Source organism: Opisthorchis viverrini (genome assembly GCF_000715545.1).
Source record: "Opisthorchis viverrini unplaced genomic scaffold opera_v5_45, whole genome shotgun sequence".
NCBI lineage: Eukaryota > Metazoa > Platyhelminthes > Trematoda > Opisthorchiida > Opisthorchiidae > Opisthorchis > Opisthorchis viverrini.
Genome location: NW_008751701.1, coordinates 2,213,268 through 2,222,705, shown reverse-complemented (window position 1 = coordinate 2,222,705; position 9,438 = coordinate 2,213,268). Strand labels below are relative to the sequence as shown.

The following is a 9,438-nucleotide window of genomic DNA, read 5'->3' as shown; positions in this document are numbered from 1 at the left end:
TTCAAGTATTGACAAGGTAACTGCAGCCGACCGTTTTTGTTGGGCAGTTCTATCCAGAATATAACGAATCAAATACTATTCAATGGAGATGACCGAAACCACGTACTCAGACCCAAACAACCGCCGAATAGTATTTGGAGGATGATAAAGTGTACACAAGACAGTTTCATCTCTATTTTCTTCCAAACTGAACCGATTGATTTTCAGTCTGTTTATACCTTCCGACCTCCCCATTCGAATAGACGTATTGAAAGAACAATATAATACAGCCTACGCATAAACTCCCACGCAGATTTTTCCGCTAGGTATTTTTCAGACATGAGCACATGTGGCTTCTTTTTTGGCAAACTAATCACACTGGGAAGGATGAACGCATCGGTGCCGTCGGTTTTGAATAGTATATTCTCGGTATACTTGATATGGTGTTGCAGGTGGAACATCATACCCGCCTATAAGAAAACGCCACTTTTTGGTGGTCATGTGCAGCAAATTCTATCATTAGGTGAATGGTGCGAGGGTCTATTTCAGATTTAGTCCCCTACGATAAACCACGTGGCTTCTTCAAATATGACGCTATGTAGTAGACGGCTATTTCGCACAATTCTTCATCAATGCCATTTCAGTTTGCGTTAAGTTTGCCGATTTCACGACTAGATTTGCCGTTCAGCGATTTTGCTTATTTTACATAAACTTCACTATGAAACTCAAAACTATCGCTGGTTTAAAAGAGCCGTCTCATTTATTTTATTGGTGGTGTTCCACTGTTTGTTTAACTAATAAAAATGTACCTTCTCCAAAATCCATTTGACCAAATAACCTACATGATAGATGCATTGCATACAACAACTCATAAAGTCAATCAACGCCAATTTATAGACAGAATATTCATAGTTCACGCAGGCTGGGTAAAAATCAAGGTGATATACTTCTGTTCTTGTTACATTAGCTGAGAATTAAATTGGTCTGGGACTGTTCGAATGAGGGTGCGAGATGCACGCCCAACAAAACATTATTTGCAACGAGACACCATTGGGAGGAAATTATCACACAATAATATTAAAGAGGATATTCTTTAAGAACTTCCTAAATTTTAACCGTTAACAAAACCAGCAGGTAATTTAATTGCAGTTTATGTTGCCAATTTAGCCATTTTTGGTCAAGTGTTTAGCCAGATGCCGTCTGAATAAAGAAATGTGCTTACACAACAGGCAGTTATTTAGGCAAGAGATATTCTTTCTGCATCCACACAGTCATATCAGTGTACCACAGCGCATTACCTAAAAAGCGTAAATACAACAATATAGCACAACGCGAAACCCATGTAATTAATTTGGTCACTCAGCTTAGAACGTAATCTAGTACATGGATACAAATCTAAATATAGCGTGACGCACGGCCGGATCTTTCGGTTAATGAATTAATTGATCCAGTGTCTGGGAGAGCCGATTTATACTTTCATTGAGGCATGTAATCAAGTGGCTGGACAAAAAACACGTTTCTAATATTACGTCTTGCCGTCTGGCTTGAATTTGTCGATCTTATTTACTTTGATGCGTGTACCTCGCTGAAACACCTGTGAACACCCAGCGCATGACAGTTAAAAATGCACTCAAAGCCACCATCTGTGATGACGGAGACGAACTGAATAGTCCATTATACCGGCAGGCTTACTGCATATTACATGAAAATACTGACTGATACCCACATTGTGTTGTTTGTCGCGGGAATCGAAACTCGTTAGCAGTACGGTAACTATAACCTGCTAAGCTTGGGCTCCGTAGAACTGAAAGAAGTGTCATGTACGCACATTTTGTGGCCACAAAGGACCAAAATCGGCAGTGTCTAATAAAACCTAAATCTTTTCTTCCTCAAATTTGATAGGCTGAGGCAATAAGTCACAGGTGATGCTTATTATTCTGAGGGGCCTCTCTGGGTATTTTGGCAAGGATTTACTGACCCAAATGGCAGTATAGTACGGCGTCTATTATCGCCCCAAAAATGAATTTGACCGCCCCAGAACCATGAGTTGATATTCTCGATTCCTCAAACATGCAGAAGCAAGCTACATCCACGTGACGCGCGCCTAATTTTGCCATGCAGAACAGCTTTTTCACGTGATAATTAACATTTCGGACAACACCTAGCCACTGTCAGTGACTGCATTTGGACCAACGCTCACACTAGCAAGTTTAGACTTGACCCAAGTGAAATGATAATTCACATACCCATTCACGCTGAATGTGCCACCATATAGGAGAACATGTTTTCCGCGAATCGTCTTTGTCGAGAAAATTATTGACTTGAAGCGTGTTCCAACCTGGCGTTAATTTTGCACAAGATTCACGTCTAGGATACAGTTGCATCCCGTGTTGGAACGATAAGAGCACTGGTGCACACAGGTTATTTTATTCAGGTGCTGACCTGATTTTGCTAGCCCTCCCACATGAATGTGACACTAAGTTCCAAGGGATGCATTTGGTTACCTGCTCACTGGGGAACTCTGAAGCTGAGAACCTGGCTGGTGGTTCTACAGCCCCGGCATAACAAGCCTGGTGAATTATTCTGTCAAACGGTTTTAAAACACAACATTGAATATTGTGAGTAGGCGAAAGAAATCCGTCAAAATGCATAAATTGCGGGAGGCCAATAGGACCGAATTGTTTAATGTTTTACGGTCGCCGTTAAAATCGTACGAGAATAAAGCCACTCTGCCCTTGATGGAATACGCGAAGTGTACATCCTCCATTTCTGTCAAAGTGCCGCCTATATTTTTCCAGTTCGATTGGGCTGAGTTACTAGCGGCCAAGGGCTACTTTATCCATCAGAGTGATACTCTCTCATCCACAAAAACTGGATTTTCACAACATGTCTCTTGTAAAATTCCAATTACAACCTAATATCTAACATGTTTGTATGGCCGTATGGTCTCAACGTTCTTCACCTCTTAGGCTTAGAGGTTAAAGATAAGTGAGTTTATTAATATGATTTCTCTCCAAAATTTCCAGTGCCCATTCCTCAGCTACCCATATCTCTTCTGGACCGCTGTTTCTCAGCTCACTAAGGATGCGTCTAGGTATGTAGCGTGCGAATGAATGTGTGCGGTTAACTGATTCTTATCGAAATGCATAACGAAATATATATCAGCGCGTTAACGGGTTGATATGCATGTGTATTTTTTAGGATTTACCAGTGTTCGCCATGAGTCCCATGTTTCTCGCTGCTGGATTGAACTGTTTAAAGAGATCACTGCGGGCGCCAGCATTCCACTTAACTTGTAGCCTACATATATTTCGTCTTGTTGACCACGGTTCCAAAGGTTCCAATTACCGATAAAGTCGTCTATTATAGTCGAAGGAAATATGCTTTCGAGCAGCTACCGTATTGCCAACTTATGAAAACTTTCATTTCAGAAGAAAAATGTAGGGTTAAATAGATCACATTAGAACCAAACATATTCTCATACGGTTAGTCATCCTAATAATGGTGCTTGAAACTGTGATTTTGAACTGCCCGTTTGTGAATACCTGAAATGCTTCGATCCGAATGATTGCCCCATGCAAAACCATATCGGTAATTGCTCGTTCAGTCTCTACCTCAAGAACCTAATATCAACAAAAGCGAGGAAGAAAAGGAATCCATGCACTATAACTGGAAAAACTAAACGGTTGATTTTTTATATTGTGTTTAAAGAATCGCCAAAAGAGTTTTGGCCCTTGACTAAATTAACCCTGGCTGCGCTAATTGTTAATTTAATAGCCGTTTATAAATCCTATGAAACCGGAAGCGAAAACAAAAGCTGAGAATGGTATAAATTATATCGTGTAGTCTTCGACTACATTTAACACGTGTAAGTGTAGTTGGCATCATTCATGAGAAAGCAGCACAATATCCGCTTTTGTGGTTTGCGACTTCACGATTTGTAATCACATCGCTTGTAACACAGACAGCATCACCATCAGCACTAAATAGTTGCGTGTATGTTTATGATGGTGTATCGCATTAACTATGTTTACCCACTTGGCACCCTATCATCAGTGTCAGCTGACGCCAGGTTTTGGGTGTAAACATCTCTTCTGACGTGCTGGGTTGCGTAACACATCCAAATGTTTTAGACCATCACAAGACTTACGTGTCGTCAAAAGACTGATTGCGTGCGGTGTGAAAGCAAAAACGTGCACCACAGCTTTGCAAGCGGAGCGATTGCCCAACACTCCGAAGATTCTGGTTCCAAATTGTGTGGCGGTTTTCAAATGTGTGAATTGTCAGAACCCATTCCGCCAGAACACAAACGGAACGCTTCGCCGGGTTCAAATGAAACTTGTTTCTGATGGAATCCAATGGCGAAGCCGAACGCAGGGTGTCGACAAATTTTCATCAACCTCATGAATATTATATAGAGTATTATATTGAATAGTATATTGAGTGAGGCATCGAAATACTTGAAATTCAAAGTTGGCCTGCAGCTATTAGAAAGGAGACCTCACAAATGAAAATCTAGAAATTGATGACTGCCCAGCAAATGACCCCTGTAAAAGTATCGGAGGTAATATATATGTATATATATATATGTTAACGAATGGCGCGCACGTCTTCCTATTTTAAGTACGCTTGTTAATGTTAAAATGCGTTGTAAATCTAGCATGCAGCACGTTTTTATTTGTGTCCACACGTGGGGAACTGGACTAAACTGTGGAACATTTGTTTCCTTTCTTGTTTTTTATTGTTTAAGTCGCTGAGCTCTTGGACCAAAGCCAAATGGGCGGCTTCGCTATGAATCGATCCGATTCGGCTGAACTATTCAGGTCATAAGTGTATTAGATTAATGCCATGCCATGGCAATCTAAATTATACCAGACTGATTAATATTCAAGGCTTCATAATCTATGTTACCTGGGTTAGGTATATTGCTGATGACTATTTTCGCTGCAAATGTCTCCGGCATCGTGCATACGTGGTACCAGGCAGCCGCATTGGTAAACAGGTGATTTAAGAAATTAGACACTGCGTATCATCGAGTATGTTGATAAAGATACGGATAAAGATCTTATAAGTATGCGCGCATATGTTTCAGGAAATCGATACAGGGTTTCCTTCTTATGGAGGTAATCGTAAGAAGTTTACAAATGCAAATGCGCAAAGTAAACTCAGCAACCACGATAAAGTATGCCACCCGCTAAACGTCAGAATTTCTTTTAAATGTCAAGCTAAAATATTGCGTTTAATTATCAGTAGACATTTTTCAGCGATGGAGAAGGAGAATAAAATAGTTAACTAGGGTTTGCCTTTAGGGGTGATGTTGTGTCTTGAGGGAAATCAGATTGGTTCTCAAAACAGTACTGGACATATTTTCACAGCGGTGAATAGCGTTTTTTCCCGCGCAGCTGGAGAACTGTGGCCGCATAGCGGTTAAGTGTGTAAAGTTTTTTTCATCGGAATTATCCTGGACAGACGCGTAGTTGTACTGAAGACATTAGGGGTTGACAAACCGGAATACTGAATTTGTGCTAATTCTTGCGAGCTACCTTAGCAAATTAGCTGCCTAGGTAACCGGGCATCATATGGGTATGAAGAACTTGCCGGGGCTGACTACGAACAAATGCAAATGTGAACTGGTTGGTCAACACGTGAGTCAAGCAGGATCAAATATTTGCGATTTTTCCTCTATTATCTTGGGAATTCCACTGCAAACGGCTGAACTAACCACTGATTTACTGATTTAGGATTTGCAAAAATTGCCCGCATTAAACGATACATTACTTGATATCGCATTGAATAGGACCAATCATAAAAATGCCTGTTGGTTAAAAAGTGTATTGCATACAAACCTGTGGTAATTCCACTACCGAGAATAAATGTTACTTCCTAGGATTTCCTGTGGAAATATTTCCATTGACGCTTCCAAATAGCATCTGCGGATTCACTAATACAGATTTCCTGCTTATCACACACTAGACTTCACTGAATTCTGGGACTGACGCCTGCAACTTGGACTAAAGTACCACACAGCGATCTACTGGCTGACGGCAATTTCGAAAGGGCTCCGTATTATTTCCTGAAGACTTTGTCAGTGATTCAGCGTCACCCGTAAAGCCGCCCTGGGCGCAACCCATGAGACATTCAACTACGTGTGCATGTCAAGTAAAGTTACTGGGTTGTTTTCTTCTTACGAAAGTTTATCCCTTTGATGTTCCCCTTTACGGACAACTGAATTGCATCCCAGCCACTTGTAGGTGGGCAAACTCAAATTAAGGAAAAAGGGGATAGTTTCTGGTTGCAGTGATGAGTATCTTTAAGGTAGCTTGTTCGGTTAGCAGCGAAAGCATGGATATCCTAAACTTTTTCAACCTTACGCCCTGAAGAACCTGTAAGTGATTTTGTTCTCGTTTTGGTTTTCGTCATGGGACATGCGTTGAATGCGTATTAACCTGGCCGTCCAAAGGGTGCTATTTCAGCTGTTTTCTACCGACGTTGCGCAGCGGCGTACATGTAGGTTCTCAGAGTACATAATATATCGTTTGTAATCACGGAGCACAACACTCAAATAATTACAGTTGTTGACTTAGATTTTAGCAAACATTGGAATGTCTCGGATATTTTAGTTGTTTAAGTCAAAAGCTGAATATGTTGAACAGGTGAATTCTCGAGTACGTCGGGTATTTCCTACTCCAGTTGGAAAAAAATGTCGAGAGACGTAATATCCAAAGCAGGGTGGAAATGTTGAAAACACGCAGACTATTGTAATAGGAAGAAGTTCACAAAATTAATTTCGCATAATTAAGTATTGCGGATACTCTCAACACTTGGAATCTAAATAGAGATGGATCGGCTGAGATTGCCACAACGCATGGATGAACAGTATTGCCACCGCAACGGCTAGCTTCGCGAAATAGCATATTCCAGAATGTCGCTCTTCATTTTGCATGAAAACGGTCGGGATAAAAAAGCAAAGGGGCTTCTCTGAACAACGTCGAAGAAACTGAGCAATGCTGGTTTTCTTACATTTTTATTCTTCATAGATAGCAGGAAAACAGTAAAGGAGCCTAAACTGCAAGGAAATTAGGAATCAGTAGGCGGCCTTACAGGCATTTAAGGTTGGTAGATGTGTTTTCAAAATAACGCAGAGTATCTCAAATTCAATCACTGTAATTTATGTTTTTAATCAACCATTTGCAATGAAGTTGCTGATCTCGGATGTAACCTGCATTGCTGACGTATTCACCAGTACATTTATGTATATCATGGTATCGCTGGTTTTGTGACGGCAAACCCTGATTGGCATATCCCTTCATGATAGTTCTGCTGACAAGCCCACTGCATCTCATTATCACCCCGGTTTCTTTCCGGTAACGTTGTTTACATATGCCTCATCTGCCGCTTATGCAACGTTGGAATCAAGGTTCCGAACTCCAACCAGTGAAAAACAGTTTGCGTCTAATCATTTGCGCTCATTTAGTTCTCCACATATCACGCACTATATTCTAATATTTCTCCCGGTTTGTTATCGCTGCATTTAGCTGTGCAGGACCGCAATATTCTCAATGTGTTCTTTCTGGCGTAATGATTAGGCTAAATCCGCCCTAAAGCTATGTTCGGTATATAAAAGCTTGCGCCATACATATGCATTTCTCCCTTTTTCCTGAGGGTCCAAACATAAAAAAACATTAGTTTTCACTACGACTGCATTGTGTTTCTCTCCTCATAACTCTGCATGATAGGCATGCAGGTGAAACCTGAATGACAAATTCCCATTTGATTTTGATAAACATTCACAAAATGAATTTCTTTGGCTCGGCTGGGAAAGAAAGATGGGCATGGACCATACGGTTGTCACGGTTGCTGGTTTAATTTATGAGGCAAATAGGGCGAGCTTAGATGCGCGGGCGCAAATTGTACGCTAAACATGTGGTAGCCTATGAGCTATCGCAAGCGAACAAAATTTCCCTTCCATTAACTCACACCGCAATGATATCCATCTCCTCGAAAATTCCAGTGTCGAAAGTTGTGTATCTACCACAACGGACAAACTTCCGACTCATCGTTTTGCAAACAAAGTAGCACAATTGAGGCCAAAAGTCGTCTAGTTCTTTTGCAAGTTGCACGCGCGACCGCCGACAGCTCCACCCAGCGGATAAAAACGTTTGCCTGGATAAAATCATCACATGTTACAGATATATTCTCCTTTGGTTCAAGTTAAATAAAATGTTTCTTTGGTAGAATTCCGTAATAAGCGATTCATCAATATGTTATTTAATGATTCAGTAGAATTCTTATTCTGGAAATTGTTGATTGGTCATGGAGCTGTTGGGAATAGGAAAATACCAGCAGAGCAGTTTGGTGCTCCAGTTTACGATATTTTCGCAATATCACGAAATATCTTTTGAACAGAGCACACTACGTATGACGTCGAGAAAACGTTTCGGCAACTCGTACCACATTTTTCGGTTGACAAACACCAAACTCATTTGATGGAAGTCACTAATATATTCACCTTTAACGTTACCTCCTTAACCGCTACACGCTCGCTTTATTGTTACCACCATTCTAACTTTCCCTGAGTCTCGCCGTGTCTATAGGTGGAAGAAGGAAGTTCAATGCGGAATTATTTATTAGAATGCCAAGTAAAGAGTTACACAATATTGGAAAGGGGTGCAAAATTCTCATACGCATTTTGTTTACAAAAACTGTAAAACCGTCTTCTCCTTGAGCGCGTCCCCTTGAACATTCTTGGATATCCTTTGCATTTTGCTCAAATGCAAGCAAATCCGACTCTGAATATTCTGTAATAGGTCCCACTTTTTTAAGAGACGCAAGGCGGATGTACGAGAGAACATTCTACCCGCTTGCTCCCATCAGAAGCGTCCTTGTATTATCCAACTCCCCTTTCTAAAGTTCGTTCACATGCCGCCGTCCCATTTAGCTCAGTCAGCTTAATTCCAGAAGCAGGACTTATCGGTCGCGCTCCGGGTGTATCATGCCACTTACGAAGCCGTGTCCCATTTACGCTTTTCGATCCACGGCCGTCTTGAATTGCATATACACTCCCCCGGTGGCCGATAACGACAAACTGATCATGCCATCGACTGCCTAGCCTGCGCGACCCCAGTCCACTCCTTCCTGGATTCTGATGATCCTTCCAAATGACCTTCGTGCCTGTGTGGGGGTGGTCACGCCTTTCTACTTGCCGTTTACTGTCAAGTCATTTACTGAACGGCGGACAAGTTATCTCGAGTGCCTCCTCTTTCTTCCTCTACCTCCCCGGAGACAAGCGTGTTGCTGGCCACCACCCGATTTTCTGATTAAACGGAAGGCTCGGATGTCGACCGTACATCAGCCTAAACGGAGGCTTGCCTATGGTTGGCTGCATGGAAGCACGATTAGCTAGGAACGCCGTTGGCAAGCTCGCTTCCCAGTCACCTCCTTAGGCCGCCACCCACTCCT

The 9,438-nt window shown here is 41.7% G+C and overlaps 1 protein-coding gene across 1 annotated transcript in view; it reads left to right on the top strand.

Moving 5' to 3' along the window:
* T265_03275 (hypothetical protein) overlaps positions 1-9,438 on the top strand; it is a gene marked incomplete at both ends in the record, with an annotated part of 49,794 nt that overhangs the window by 39,515 nt on the left and 841 nt on the right. The window lies entirely within an intron of this gene.